At 42.4% G+C, this 15435-nt stretch overlaps 1 protein-coding gene across 3 annotated transcripts in view; it reads left to right on the forward strand.

The window, feature by feature from the left end:
• The window catches only part of LOC144599938 (protein FAM53A-like), a 101745-nt gene that overhangs the window by 1541 nt on the left and 84769 nt on the right, over positions 1-15435 (forward strand). The window contains exon 1 of one of the 3 annotated variants that reach the window (XM_078411208.1): positions 6370-6414. The exons of the other annotated variants lie outside the window; for them this stretch is intronic. The gene's annotated coding sequence lies outside the window, so the exon portion shown is untranslated. Of the gene's footprint in view, positions 1-6369; positions 6415-15435 lie in introns of those variants that run through there. 3 annotated transcript variants of the gene reach the window in all.

Raw genomic sequence — 15435 nt, forward strand, 5'->3', positions numbered from 1 at the left:
TGCCCAATCGCCACTTGGTTCCTCCCTCCCACTTGCCCCCCCATCCCCATCTTTCCAGCCTGACTACTTTTATCGTTCCCCTTCTCCCTTGTGGTGTCTCCCCACCTTCTTGTCCTTTCTCTCTTTCTCGGTTGATATTGGTCATGATTTCTCAAACCGAAACATCACCTATTCCTTTTCTCCAGAGATGTCTGATCCGCTGAGTTACTCCAGCTTTTTGTGTCTTTCTTTGGTTTAAACCAGCATCTGCAGTTCCTTCCTGTACATATCTAATAAATCTACTGTGTCCATGTTGCTGGAGGGTCAATTAATTTATCATAATCCCCTGTGATACAGTGGAAAAACTTTGTTTGCGTGCTATCCAGTCAAGTCAAATTATACCGTCAAGCCCCACACAAGCTCAACAGATAATGTAAAGAGAAAAATACCAGAGTGTAGAATACATTACAGCATCAGTATTGCAGGTACTGAGAAAGTGCAGTTGAAAAAAAAGTGCAAGGGCTGCATTGAGGTAGGTTGGAATCATAGTATTGTACCCTTGTCTCATAGGGCCTGTTCAATATTTTGATAACAGCAGGGAACAAGCTGTTCTCAAACCCTCTGGTACGTGCTTTCCAGCTTTATTTATTTTGCGAAACAGGAAAAGGGAGAAGAGGGAATGATGCCTGAGTTGTAAATGGCCCTTGATTTTGCTGGCTGCTTTCCCAAGGTAGTGTGAAGTGTAGAATGAGTCGATGGGGTGGGGAGGGAATCTGGTTTGTGTGATGGACTCAGCTGTGTTCACGACTGTCATTTTTTGTGGTCTTGGGCAGAGCAGTTGCCAAACCAAGTTGTGATGTATTCCGATAGAATGCTTGGTTATATTTATTCTCAGGAACTTGAAGCTCTCGACTTATCTCCACTTCAGCACCATTGATGCTGACACCACCCCATTTTGTGAAGTTGATGACCAGCTCCTTTGTCTTGCTGGCGTTAAGGGAGAGGTTGTCTTGACACCATGTTGCCAAACTCTTTACCTCCTTCCTGTACGCCATCTCATCATTGTTTGAGATCCTGCTCACTATGGGTGGTGCCATCTGCAAATTTGTAAATGGAGTAGGATCAGGATTTTTCTTATGAGTCGTGAGCATACAAGGAGTCTTGCAAACGTCTGAGAATGTATCCCGGTGGGGTACTGGTGGTGTTGAGAATCATCTTGGAGGATGTTTTCTCACCTGTCCTCACTGATTGAGGTTTATGGGTCAGGAAAACAAGGATTCAGTGCAAAGTTAGATGCTGTATTCTAAGTCCAGAAGTTTGGAGATTAATTTGATTGGCAAAATGGTGTTCAAGGCAGAGATATAATCAATAACTAGAAGTTCATTGTCCCCTCCTCCTCTGCTGTGGTCCCCCATCACTGCCTTTTCTGCGTTCTTGATCATTTGCCCACCCCTCCCCTGTACCTTGCCCTCTGCCACCCCACCTCTGTTTGTTCACCCCTGGTTGCCCCTCTTCTATAATGTTGTCCCCAATGCCCTTTCAATTTGGTTCCCCGGACTTCTTTCCCTTCATTCGCTTGCCCTTCCACCTCCCTGGCTTTGCACCCCTTGTAGACCCGACCTCCTGCCTCTCCTCCCAGTTCCCCCCTACCCTGCCTCTCCCCTTTTCAGTGACTTGTGTACAGAAATGTAAATGATGTATTCTGTGCTGTTTAAAATTACATTTATATAAATTACTGTTTCACTTCTGGGCTCTGAATCCTGACATGGTTGAGTATTGCTTCATTCTGCTATATGTCTTAGTTTAGTTTTTTAGTTTAGAGATACAGCGACGAAACGGGCCCTTCGCCCACCGGGTCAGTGCCGACCAGTGATCCCCGCACACTTATACCATCCTATACACACTAGGGACAATTTACCAATATACCAAGCCAATTAACCTACAAACCTGTACGTCTTTGTAGTGAGGGAGGAAACCGAAGATCTTGGAGAAAACCTACGCAGGTCACGGGGAGAACGTACAAACTCCATACACACAAGCACCCGTGGTCAGGATCGAACCCTGGTCTCTGGCAATGTAAGGCAGCAACTCTGCCGCTGTGCCACTGTGCTGCCCCATATGATGTTTATTGTAGGATATCTCTCCTAATATTTCTTATCTCCTGAGATGCTGCCTGACCTGCTGAGTTACTCCAACATTTTGTGAAATAAATACCTTTGATTTGTACCAGCATCTGCAGTTATTTTCTTACATTTTTATTCAGTGTGACTTGTATTGCCTATCCAGCTAGCCTGGTGCTCGCTAACATTTACTGACAGTGGGGATACCATCCTTGACATTAATCATGTCGTTGAGGTTCCTATGTAGGTTTGGTGTGGTGGGTAGGTCTAAACAATTTGTTAAATCAAATGGTGTCACATTTTGGAGTTTACTATTTAATGTGTTTCTGATTGGCAGGAAATGACTACATTGCTATGCTCAAATTGTTTCAGGATAGGTATAATTGGCGGAGGGAACTATTCTCAGTTGAAGTCTCCATTTGGTTCCCATTTTTTGTTACTTTTCCTGAAAGTCAGTCTTTTTTTAGGTTGCAGTTCGTAAAGATATTGGTATCCCTTTGACTTCCCTTTTATTGACATGACTATTAGCCAGTCCTCCTCTCCTGAGATGCTGCCTGACCTGCTGAGTTACTCCAGCATTTTGTGAAATAAATACCTTCGATTTGTACCAGCATCTGTAGTTATTTTCTTACACTAGCTATTAGTGGAATTTCCTGCAAAGGAGAGGTATGAGAAAATGGCACCTGGATTTGTTGGTCAGGCAGCATCTCTGCAGAAAAGGACTACGTGATGTTTTGTGTTGAGACTTCTTCAGACTGACCCGCTGAGTTACTCCAGCATTTGTGTCTATCCGCGGTGTAAATCAGCATCTGCAGTTCCTTCCTACACGTCTGGATTTGTTGGTTAGGCTTTTATTTGATTTGAATGATGAGCCCTTTGTTTTGATTGACGTATGAAAATGATGATAGCAAGTTGCTTTAGCTGCTGCTATCTAATTAAAGCACTCCCATAGTTCTGTTGAGTTGGGATTTTGAGGATTTAAACTTAATAGTGTTTAAGGAATGACGCTTCCAAATCTGGATAATGTGCAGCTTGGAGGAACATGTAAGAGGTAGTGTTCTCTTCTACTGCTGCCATTGTTTAGTTTAGTTTAGAGATGCAGTGTGAAAACAGGCCCTTTGGCCCATCGAGTCCGTACCGACCAGCAATCCCCACACGTTAACACCGTCCTACACACTAGGGACAATTTACAATTATAGCCAATTAACCTACAAACCTGTACGTCTTTGGAGTGTGGGAGGAAACCGGAGCACCCGGAGAAAACCCACGCGGTCACGGGGAGAACGTACAAACTCCATACAGACAGCACCCGTAGTCAGGGTCGAACCCGGGTCTCTGGCGCTGTAAGGCATCAACTCAACCGCTGCGTCACCGTGCCGCCTGTTCTCACAGGTCCTCCAAGTTCTTTGTGTGTCACCGTCATAGAAACAGTGCCATCGCTCACACGGTCGTAATACTATTCATCAATTTTACAGAAATATTCCTGTTTTGGTTCAGGCAGATCAGGCTTGGCTGTGCTGCTGCCTTTCATTGTTAGCTTGGGGATATGCTCTTGTATATCAGTAGTCTGTGAATGTTGATTCTGGGTGATTTTGGTTTAGTCACGTGCTTGCAATTAGATAATTTGTGACAGGCCAGGATGGGAACTGTGACCTTTATCTGAACCAAGTCTCCACTGATGCCATGCTTACCTGTTGAGGCCATGGGCTTCGTTGATCAAGACCCTGATAAATTTGGTTAACTGAAGACTGAATCAAAATGAAAAAGGGAACAAGTCCAGAAGATGACAGAAATATTTATTTGGAGGGGAAAGAATCTTAATGTCAAGAGTCAAGAGTATTTTATGATCAATAGTCCTGAAATGAAACAATGAAATGCTTACTTGGAGCAGCACAACAAGTTGTAGTGTTTAATAGGCTGATGGTTGTAGTGAAGAAGCTGCTCCTGAACCTGGACTATACAGTTTTCAGGCTCCTGTACCTTCTTCCCGATGGCAGGAGTGGAATGAAAGTGTGGCCATGGTGGTGTGGGTCTATGATGAAGCTGGCTGACTTTTTGAGGCAGCCAGTCCTGTAAATCCCCTCGATTGTCAGTTTCCATGATGGACTGGAGACTATTGCCAACTTTTTGCAATCTTCTTTGTTCCGAGTGTTCAACTTACCAAACCAGGCCATGATGCAACCTGTCTATATGCTCTCTACTGTGCACCTGTAGAAGTTCCAGAGAGTATTCATTGATATACCAAATCTCTTCAATCTTATAAGGAAGTAGATGTGTAATGAATGTTTACTACTGCTATCTAACTTGTTCATGTACACTTGTGAAAGTAAAAGTCCAAAGGTGACAGTTTAGTTTAGAGATGCAGCACAGAAACAGGCCTTTTCCCCACCGAGCCCAATGCCGACCAACGATCCCCGCACACTTACACTATCTTGCACACACACGGGACAATTTACAATATTACTAAGCCAATTAACCTACAAACTTGTACATTTTTGAAGTGTGGGAGGAAGCTCCCACATTGGAAAAAACCCACACAGGTCACTGGGAGAATGTACAAACTCTGTACAGCCAAACATACGTAATTGGGATCGAACCCGGGTCTCTGACGCTGCAAGGCAGCAACTCTACTGCTGTGCCACTGTGCTGACATATTATGATTATGATTTTAATATATGGTAAATACATCGGATCAGTTCATTCCACTAAAGGGTGAGGTGCAATAGCTTATCAGGGACCTTCATATTCTTGATAGTCAGCAGGGCCACATGGGGGAAGGTGCTAAAAATATGTTGTTAATGCTTCAATGACAATTGCCACTAAGGCATGCTGTGAATAGGGGCTATCTCTGGTGCAGAGAGACTTTACTAAATGATTGTAAGCTCTCTTGTGATCAAGCCATTGAATTATTTTACCTGGCAGTGCTCCCCTTTACCACTCACTCTCCTCGTCTGGAATGATATCAAGAACATGCTGACAACACTGGATATAGAAAAGGCTAATGCATTGGAATCTAGAATTAACCATACCTTTGACTGAGCTCTTATAATTCAATTGCAACACTGGAATCAACTTTGTAATATGGACAGTTGCTCAGTTGGGTTAAAGCCACAAAAATCAGGACAAATCTAATCCATCTCTCTCTCTCTCTCTCTCTCTATATATATATATATATATGTATATGTATATTTATAAAACTCATCTTGTTAATATATATATTTGTTCCCGAAGTACAGCCAAAATGGCACACAATAGCGCAACAATTTTAGGCCCACCTTACTCACCATTGGCCTGCGGTTGAAATGGTTGTTATATTTTTAATTTTTTTCACTGTTTAAACTTAAAAAAAACACTCTATAATCTTTAATAAATTTGATTGCCTCTACCACTTCCCCCCACGTGGGGTCTGGCACGTCCTGATTGGCTACCTCCATGTTTGACGTCCCAATGGGAACCCAACGGGTCCGTGCATGCGCAGTTGGGGCCCGTTAATCTAAAACTTGCGTAAGATGGCCGCCGGACCCGCATGTGTGCGGTTGGGGGAGGGTTGCCGCTCGGAGACCTGCCCGAGTGACGGGAGTGGTGGCCAATGAGGGGGGGGGGGGGGAGGAGAGCTCTCCTGCTGTTGCCCGCCCGGAGTGGGGAGGAGGGGAAGGTGAGTGGCTCCCTCTCCTGGCCCCGGGCGAGTTTTAAGGGGGATGGAGTGGGTAAGTGTCGTCAGGAGAGGTTGCCGGGCCCACAGGAGAGGTGTGGACGGAGGGTTACCGGGCCCGCAGGAGAGATTTGGGCCCAATGGGTCCACGCCCGGCTAGTTATTACCTAATCAGCCACCAGTAGGTCATCACATGGAAGAAAGGTATCATCAATAGTGCTATTAAGTGTTACTTGCTCACCAATTGCCTAATCACTAATGTTCAGTTAAGATGCTATTGGGATTTGTCTTCCAGAGATTGCACTACAACTGGAAATATCATCTCCATTCTTTTTACCTTTCTCCTATCTCTTCTCACATAACAAGATGACAGTTCTGATACATTCCTCCGCAGATGTTTTTTTGTCCACCTATCTTCTGAGTTCTGACTAAAGATCGTCAACCTGAAGCATTCATTCTTTTTCTGCATCGACGAGCTGCTGAATATGGTCAGCACATTTATTTTTGTTTTATTTCAGATTTCCAGCATCTGCAGTACATAGCACTGAAGGATGCCATTTGTAGTCCAACAGAAGGACTGTAATGGTTGAATAAGACAGTTTGCCAATGGCACCTTCAACATGCAGTAAAAAGAATCTCCATAAAGCAGAAACGATATGAAGGGTGAATAAAAGCTGCTTTAATGTGGATTTTTGGACTGAAATTTATACTGTTCAAGACAAATACATGGATGCTATGTTTTTTCAAAGATATAATTTACTTGAATTAATATACTCGTATTTAGTTCCACATTATATTGAGAATGACCGTTATCTAATTTTTCTAAGCGATAGTTTTCCTTTTGGTTTCTCCCCAAAAATCCTTGCAAATTCATAAATTTGATTCTTCAAGCCTGGGGCCAAATGAGGGATTAACCCAAGGCTGTAACTGGGAAGTGAAACTCTGAGCTCAACCTGGGAAATTCTTTGTGTTGCTCAACTGCTGATGATAATGTAAGGCTCCGTGACTTTGAGTCAGTTGCTTTATTTGAAGGAACAGCACCTCATATTTCGCTTGGGTAGTTTACACCCCAGCGGTATGAACATTGACTTCTCTAATTTCAGATAGTCCCTGCTTTCCCTCTCTATCCCCTCTCCCTTCCCAGTTCTCCCGCTAGTCTTCCTGTCTCCGACTATATTCTATCTTTGTCCCGCCCCCTCCCCTGACATCAGTCTGAAGAAGGATCTCGACCCGAAAGGTCACCCATTCCTTCTCTCCTGAGATGCTGCCTGACCCGCTGAGTTACTCCAGCATTTTGGGTCTACCTTTGCTTTATTTGAAGGTTGATTATTTCATTAAAAGCATAATCACTGCAAAAAGTTATGTGAGTTGTAATCTTTAATCATTATATTCTGTTTGGAGTACACATTGTAAATGTGAGAGTGGAGGTTTTCTTGGGAGTGGAGGTTCTTGTGTGAACAAAAGATCAGTGGGCTAAAACATGATGTGCTGCTGTTATAGTCATTAAATCCACCAGTGTTGCTCTTCACACCACTTTTAAATTGCAAAATATTGGAAAGAGAAAGACAAAGACTGGCCAATGTTTTGAGTGAGATTCTTGATCAGAACAGGCATTTTCTATTTTTTTCATTGGCAACGTTGACAAATGTTTTGTTGTATCTTGAAAAATTGCATTACACTAATTCGGATTTAAAATCTCTAAAACTTTTATAACTGCACATTCTAGAACCCTGTAGTCTTGGTTGTGTTGTGACTGAGAAAATACTAGTTGATATATTACGGTAAACATTTAACAGCCTCAGGTTTAGGGATGGGGTTACAAGATTCCACAGAACCATTGGTGTTAGATACTGAAGTGCAAGTACCAGCAGAACAAACCATCTTTAATCCTTTCTCCCAGAGTAATGTCAGTTGCAATTGAGCCAACTAATTTCCATGGGAAATCTTCCAGTGCTGTCTTAATGACTGTACAAGACAAGCTTGTGAGTGCACAACTTGAGTGTTAGAACCTTTTCACACAGCCTTTGCACTCTGGCAATCAATCTAGGTGACTGAAGCACAAAGCTTGGACTTCAGAGCAGGAATGATGCCGGCATAGACTATCCAGTGTGATAGATTAGCAGTAATTACTGTTGACTGTTGGACCTTGCTTTGTGCTTAACAGGGCTGCGCATGCAGGAGATTGTTGACAGATTTTTTTTAAGAATGCTTGTTTTTTTTAACTGTATTAGGCAACATGACAATTGAAGTGCGTACAGTAGGCTGTGTCTGTGTACATTAGATCATAATCCTTTCAATATTTTTATTTTAAAATCTGTTTGTAATATTTCTCTTCCAACCATTGTCCCCTAACCAACCCCACCTCCCAAATAAACATTCCCCAATCTAAAACTTAACCCTTAAATAGCTTATATCTTGTAACTGTTTCTGAGGAAAATCTTATTCTGGTGCGTAAGATGTGGCGTCTCTGTGATGTGCTGCAACTATTGGCCTCACTTGATCAGCCAATGGTGAGATAATTGTTCTGCCAGCCACTTAAGAATTTCTGGCCATTTGTATATTTGTCTAGTCAGGTTTGTTCATAGGAAATTAGAGTTATTTAATGGCTAGAAGATAGACACAAAAGCTGGAGGAACTCAGCGGGTCAGGCAGCATCTAAGGAATAGGTGATGTTTCGGGGCTATTTCCCTTGCACATGTAAAATGCTAAAAACATATGGTGCACATTTGGCTTTCAATGTAGAGGGAAGATAATGTGAACTAAAATGCCACAATAAACAGATTATAAAATAAAAATATTGGACAAATAGTGGCCAAAATTATGCAGACTCTTTAATTACATTGTTGGTTCACTTCAGTTAATGATACAAAAAAATATTTTGTATGTTCCTAGCTTTCATGTCCATTGCCTTCAAGTTGTTTGGCACATTAGCCAGTGTGGTACATTGATTTGGAATTCAGCAAGAGTGTTAAAAACCATTTTGATTACAGAATTGTTCCATCATAGAAGACCATTTGGCCCATTGTCTTGTAATGACTGTCAGCAAAACTAATCCACTCTGTTTCTTCAAAAACAATGAAACAAAATTGCAAAAAGAAAAAAGTTCAATGGTATTTCATTATTACACGTACCTAGGTAAATTCCCTTTTTGCATACCCTCAGTAAAAATATTACACAATCATACTTGAATTACTAGAGTGTAGGAATAGTGGATTACATTGAGGCAGGATGCAAGAGTTGCCAAGTTTCCAGAGTCACCTTGTACCCCTCAAGTTCAAAGGTGTTAAAAATGTAGTCTTAACGTGGCCATAAAGGCTCCATGTGCTGGCGGCAACATTGGGTTGGTGCAGGGGTCGGTCTGGCCAGGTGATGTTGTCAATATCCTACACCGCAGCTCTTTGCTTCTTCAGTTCTCTTGTAGTTGCACCCGCTGCAATCAAGCTCCAGGCTGCTGCAGGGCCTCCAGCGGCCTACTTTACCATTCTCTTCGATTAGACATGTTCACCCGCGATCGCGCGATATCTCCCTCACACGGCCCCCACTCAGCCTCCGTGCCCCAGGGCAGCTTCTGCAGCCGACCGTGGAACACCCAGAGCATCTCCTGGAGCGTGTGGGAGGTGAGCCCGCTGACTGCAGCTGTTCCTTTCCTCCAACGGAACTGAAAATAATGGAAATACTCAGCAGATTTGGGAACATAAGGAGAGAGATAAGCTGAGAAAGTTTCTTGTAGATGGACACTAAATGCCGGAGTAACTCAGTGGGATAGGCAGCATCTCTGGAGTGAAGGAATGCGTGACATTTCGGGTCGAGACCCTTCTTCAGACTACGATCAGACTTGTTAGAGACCCTTCTTTAGACTGCAAAAGTTTGTTATAGTTGGATTATCTTCCATGGGAACTGGCCTTTTCTGACACACACACAGGAAGGATTGCTTATTTGGAATGGCAGACGTCAGTGTTGAGTTCTGCAGTGTACTTGCATAGAAGATGAGGCTCTGTTTCTTGAGCTTGCATTAGACTTGCTGGAATAATGTAGGAGACAAAAGATAAGAGAGGTCAGTGTGAGAGCCTGTCTTTTTCCCACTTGTCCTGGAGTTTTTCTCCAAGTATCTATTCTATTTACTTTGGAAAGCACTGACTGAATCTGCTTCTACAACCGTATAAGGCAATGCATTCCAGATCATGACCACTCACCACATGGAAAAAACGTTTTTCTTGACTCACCCCTGATTCTTCTGCCAATTGCTTGAATTCTGTCTTCTGGTCCTTGGCCTGTTCTGCCTATGGGGATAGTTTCTCCCCTTTCAGTCTGTCTAGACCCTAATTATTTTGAAGAGAGTCATTGAGTTATACATTATGAAAACAGGCCCTTCAGCCCAACTCGTCCATATTGACCAAGTTGTCTACCTGAGGTAAACCCACGCCTATGGCCATAATAGCATGGAAATAAATTGAAACCAATACAAACCCTTAATATCTTTTTTCCCCAAGTTGACACATTGCCTTATTTCAAGAATGTCTGTTATGATATTCTGTAGAGGTGGAGATGCAATCTATTTGAAAATTTAATAACAAAGAACTTTGCATCCTTCCCAAGGCAACAGGTTACTCACTAATTCTAATAAAAAAAGTTCCTTTAATATTATTCTTCCAAGTTTAGACAAATCTGTAACTTAAATTTTGAGTAACTGATGCCCAGCTTTCCAGTACTGTTACCTAGTCGATACCTCTACAAGATAATCTCTCAACCTTCCCTCTTCTAAGAACAATTCAGTAACAAAAAGAGAAATTGCTGGAAGTACTTGGCAGGTAGGCTACACCTGTGAGAAGAGAAACAGGATCAACGTCTCGGGTCAGGAGCCCTTTGTCTGAGCATTTACAGTATTTCCTGTTTTTGTGTTAGATTTACAGCACCTGCAGTTTTTTTTTAACCTTTTCATTAACTGTCTTTAATTTAGACTTTAGAGATACAGAGTAGAAACCGGCCCTTTGGCACTCCGAGTCTATTCCATCCAGCAATCACCTTGTTCACACTGGGGACAATTTACAATTTGCAGAAACCAATTAACCTACAAGTCTGAATGTCTTTGGAGTGTGGGAAGAAACTGGAGCATCCAGAGAAAACTCATGTGGTTACAGGGAGAATGTACAAACTCCATACAGTCGGTATTCTTAACCAGGATTGAACCCGGGTCTCTGGCACTGTAAGGCAGCAGCACTACTGCTGCGCACGGTGCTGCCCTTGCCCCTAAGTGAAGTCCCGCATCCTTGGGACTTTTCCACTCAATTTTCTAGAGGCTTTTGGAACATTCCTACGGTGCAGTGTGTAAAGATTCAGTATACATTATTGATGCAGTAACAGGCACTGCCTTCTATGTGGACTGCCCAGGATCCGATAGTACATTTTTACATCAATTGGAAATACTTGCTTTCAAAAATGTGTGTATGTGTGCACTTCTGTTCTTGCACTCTGTTTAGAATACTGTCACTCTCCTACTCTTTGGGCTTCAGTTTAACTGTCAGGTTATTACATAAGATCATAGTTTCTGCCCGTATGTGAAAGGAGAGAGGAGGTGGGCATATCTTGCCAGATTCCTTTGAAAATAATCCTGGGACAAGTTTGCACTGTGAAACAGCTTCAACCTGAAGCATTTGTACAATCTTGAAATGCTTCTTGTGTCCTTAAGCCATCCCTCCCATTACGTTGTGGTGACACAGAAGTAAATATATTCCAACATACAGTTGCTCAAATTCTGTTTTAAGTTACATTTCTTTTTCCTGTCAATCTTCAACATGGTTGGAATGCAACAAAGAAGATTTTGTACTTTTAAAACCTTCCCGTCAGGTTTCAAGTGCCAGTCCCTCTGACAGTAGTTAACCTTTGGTTTAATCCTTTTTTGTATAATTTTTCACCAGAAGTGCTTTTCAAAAACCCATAATCATACCTGTCCTGGGCCAGGGACTTTGATGGATATCTTGCTGCCATTTTCATATTCTCATTCTAGTTCTTTGAGGCCTTCAGCAGATGTTTCCCCATGTTGAAAGGCTTTCAATCTGGCCTGAATTAACTGGTTAACAGGGCCAATGACTTCAGTGGCTGGTCCTTCCGTTTCTGTAACAGAGTCTTGACTGGAATCATGTGTGGAGTGGAGTTTTGGCTGAGTTGTGCTTCAAGGGAGATGAATTTTGTTTGAGAATAAATGCAGTGACCAATAGTTATCAGCTTCTTTGTGGGGGCTGGTGGAAATTTGCTTTCTAAAATGTTCATATGCTCACTATCAGTGAAAGAAACCACGAGAGACTGTTTTTTTGTTTATTGTACAGTTTAGCTGTGAGTTCCATTCTACAAAGAGCAATGGTTTTTCAAGAATTTAAATGCAACTGTGTCCAGTTTAGTCCATTGAGACTTTTCTGTTGACTTTACCTGGTTACTTATGTGGCCAATGTAAATGTTAAGACTGTCAGGTTCCAATTTATATATTTGAGTTTGGTGTCCATCACACTAGTCCAGTTGTTTAGTCTTAATAAAATATTAAAAAGAGCAACATTTATTACTTTCCCTGCAACCCCCTCTCCCGCCCGCCCCTCCGACCCCATTTCCTTTCAAAAGGTTTTTGTAACATCAAGAATATTAGCAGAGCAATTGAAAGCCTGGAAAAAACAAGTTTTATATTTGTACTAACCAATTCCCGTGAATTGCTCACAGGCTTTGTAGAATACAATTCTCATATTTAGCTGCTAACTTGACTTGTCCTTTTCAGATCTTTTCTTAGACTCTCGCTTTGCCCTTGGGACGTGCTTTGATCACTTTTGCAGAGGGAGAATGGATGCAGTGACCTGAAAAGAATAGGCCCTTGCCCTTTCTTTCTAACTGCACTGTCCCAGTAGCTATAACACTACATTATGCACTCTTTTATTTCTCACTTTTGCATTATACATGTAGAAATAAGGAACTGCAAATGCTTGGTTTACAAAAAAAAGACACAAAGTGCTGGAGTAACTCAGCAGGCCAGGCAGCGGCTCTGGAGAAAATGGATAGCTGACATTTTGGGTCAGGTCTCTTCCTGAGACTGATTATGGGAGAGGGGGAGAGAAAACTGGAAGAGAGGTAGAAGGGTCCTGACTGAAACATCGCCTATCCACGTTCTTCAGAAATGCTGCTTGGCCCGCTGAATTACTCCAGCACTTTGTGTTGTTTTTTTTACAATTATGCATGGCAAGTTTTGCCCGGATAGCATGCAAAGAAAGTTTTTCACTGCACACATGACAATAATAAACCAGTTTTAATTCCAGGTCAGGTTAGCAGCCAAACATTGCAGTTCTATTCCACACTGCTTTTGCGCAATATTGTAGGATCTGTTGGGGTAATATAAAACTACTAGGTGTTCCACTGTGGAAAAAGCTACATTTTTTAAAATTCCTAAAATTAATCAGTGCTACCCAGCTCTTTTTATGTGTCTGTGTAGGCTGAGAAAAATGTACTTAAAGCAGATTTGGCTGCAGTCCATTCAGTGAAACGGCCAGGACTTGAGGCGTTGAGCTATAGGGAGAGGTTGAGCAGGCTAGGACTTTGTTTCTTCAAGCATGGAGACTGAGGGGTGATCCTAAAGAGATGTGTTAAATCATGAAGGGAATAGGTAGAGTAAAAACACAGTGTCTTTTACCCAGGGCAGGGGAATCAAAAACCAGAGGTCATAGGTTTAAAGTGAAAGGGGTAAGATTTAATAGGAACCTGAGGTAACCTTTTCTCTGAGGGTAGTATATGGCAGTATATGGAATGAGCTGCCAAAGGAGGTGGTTGAGGCAGGTACCACAACAGCATTTGAAATACATCAATAGGAAAGATTTAGAAGGATACTAGACAAAGTGGACCTGTTGGGCCCAAACCTCTCCTGCATTGGTGTAGCACCCTGTCCTCTCTCCTCAAACCCCTGTCCTCTTCCCCCCTCCCCACTTCCCCCTTCCTCCCCCCTCCCCTCCTTTTAAACTTTGAAATGTGAATAACTTAAAAAATATAACACCGATTTCAATGAAACGACTTGCATTATCACTAAAGTGACAATGGTGAGTAAGGTGGGCCTAAAATTGTCGCGCTGCCGTGTACGGTTTTGGCTGAAGTTCAGTCACAAACAAGATAACAAACGAGAGTTTTAGTATATAGATGGGACATATGCAAATGGGACTAGCTTAGATGGAGCATCTTGGTTGACATGGACTACTTGGGCCGAGGGGCCTGTTTTCATGACTCCATGGTGAGATTTGTATTTTCAAACTAAGGTCATTTAGTTAACATAACCAAGAGAGCAAAAAATGGGATCTTTTCATTTCGAATATTCTAAGTGGTTGTCCACTGTTTTTCTGGCTTTCACCTTGGTTTTAGGTTATGCCTTTTCATCCCATTTTTCTGCCCTGGTTGATATTATACATTTGCACCACATCTCTGTGTGCTAAGTTGTCCTGGGCCACAATTCCCCAGATGTACTATCTCTTTGTGCAAGGACTTTTTATCAATCCATGCACCTTTGGTTAATTTTGTTATTAGACTTTTTAAAATTATTAACTGTATGTCTATAGCTTCCACGGTAGGTTTAGAATTCTGGACTCTGGATTATCATCTGATAATTTAATTGCTGCACTACCATTCTGCTGCTCTTTCCATAGCTGACCCTACATGGCTTTTTCCCTCACAATCTGCCCATCGCCTACACACTTATCCCATAGAATCCTGTCTCCCTAATGTTCCCCTCTGACAACTCTATCTCCCTAATTTGGTTCCATGCACCACCTTCATTTCTCTTCAGATTCCATCATCTGCAGCCCCTTGTTACCTCCAACCACATCCCAGCCTCTCTCCCCCATCCCTCCTCTCTCCCATCTGACTCCATCCACTAATCCACTCCTCCTCACCTGGATCCACCTGTCACTTGCCAGATTTGTTTTCCCCAACCACCCTTGTCTCTTTATACTGGTTACCTCCCCTCCACACATTCAATCCAAATGAAGGGTCTTGACCTGAAATGTCGACAGTCCTTTTCCCTCCACAAGATGGGATGGTGATTGGTTTGCAGCTCAACTCACGTGATCTCTCTTGTTGATGGGATACACATCACCTACAAGAGCAAGCTGGAAATGTCACTACCCCACATTACCACCAAGAACACAATGAAACAAAGCAGGATGCTGTTCCAATAGTTTATTGGCTGAACCTATATGAAGTTATCCACATATTTAGCAGATGCAAGCAACGTCAGATGGATCTAGAATGGGGGGCAAAATGGCATTTGGCCCAGCTCTAAACAAGACTCTTTACATGAAACTACACTGCCAGAACACCTTGAGATTTTTATCTGCCAGAAAGGAAGTGCTGTTCCACAAGATATGAAGGACATTGTTATAGTCACATTTTTAAAAGAACAAAGTTGCCAGGTGTGACTGCATTCATCACTGCAATTTATCCTATCTTAAGCATCATTTGAGCACGCCCTACATGTGTTGTCATTGTAACCAAAATGCTTTGGAGAGAGCATTTGCTTGAGTGTAGCGTGAGTTCTGAGCAGCGCAGTAAACGATTGATGTTGTTGCAGGAAAAAAGCATGCAATGAACAAAGCCAAAGTGTCTTCATAGATCTTGCCAAGACCTCTGAACTTGCACATAGGAAAGGATTGTGCTGATTGCTGGAAGAGA

The sequence above is a fragment of the Rhinoraja longicauda genome, chromosome 14 (genome assembly GCF_053455715.1).
Source record: "Rhinoraja longicauda isolate Sanriku21f chromosome 14, sRhiLon1.1, whole genome shotgun sequence".
Taxonomy (NCBI): Eukaryota; Metazoa; Chordata; class Chondrichthyes; order Rajiformes; family Arhynchobatidae; genus Rhinoraja; species Rhinoraja longicauda.